Below are 400 nucleotides of genomic sequence, written 5' to 3'. Positions count from 1 at the left end.
TCTCTCTCTCTCTCTCTCTCTCTCTCTCTCTCTCTCTCTCTCTTTCTCCACGTACGGCCGACCAACCTCCGGCGAGATTCCGGCGTCCGTTTTTGACACCTCCCGGCTTGTTGGAAAGATCTCGTCAAGCTGAGTCCGGATTGGTGTCTTCCAGCCGCCAACTCCGCCGGATGACGCCACACTCGCCGGCCAAAGTTTCGAAAAACACCCAAACTTCCGATCGTGATATCTTCGTCGTCTGGTGTCCGATTAAGATGATTCCGGTCCCAATAGACTCAGAGCGAAGAGACGAAGAAAACCGTACCAGCAGTACGGCTTGATTCTGACCAGAGCGCTGCCGCCCGTGGTGGTCGGATTTCTCACCGCCGCCACCCTCGTACCTCCCTCCTCCGGCCGCCGT

The sequence above is a fragment of the Morus notabilis genome, unplaced genomic scaffold (assembly GCF_000414095.1).
Source record: "Morus notabilis unplaced genomic scaffold, ASM41409v2 Scaffold130, whole genome shotgun sequence".
Lineage (NCBI taxonomy): Eukaryota > Viridiplantae > Streptophyta > Magnoliopsida > Rosales > Moraceae > Morus > Morus notabilis.
The sequence above is the reverse complement of the archived record's forward strand: the minus strand, read 5'-3'. Positions refer to the sequence as shown.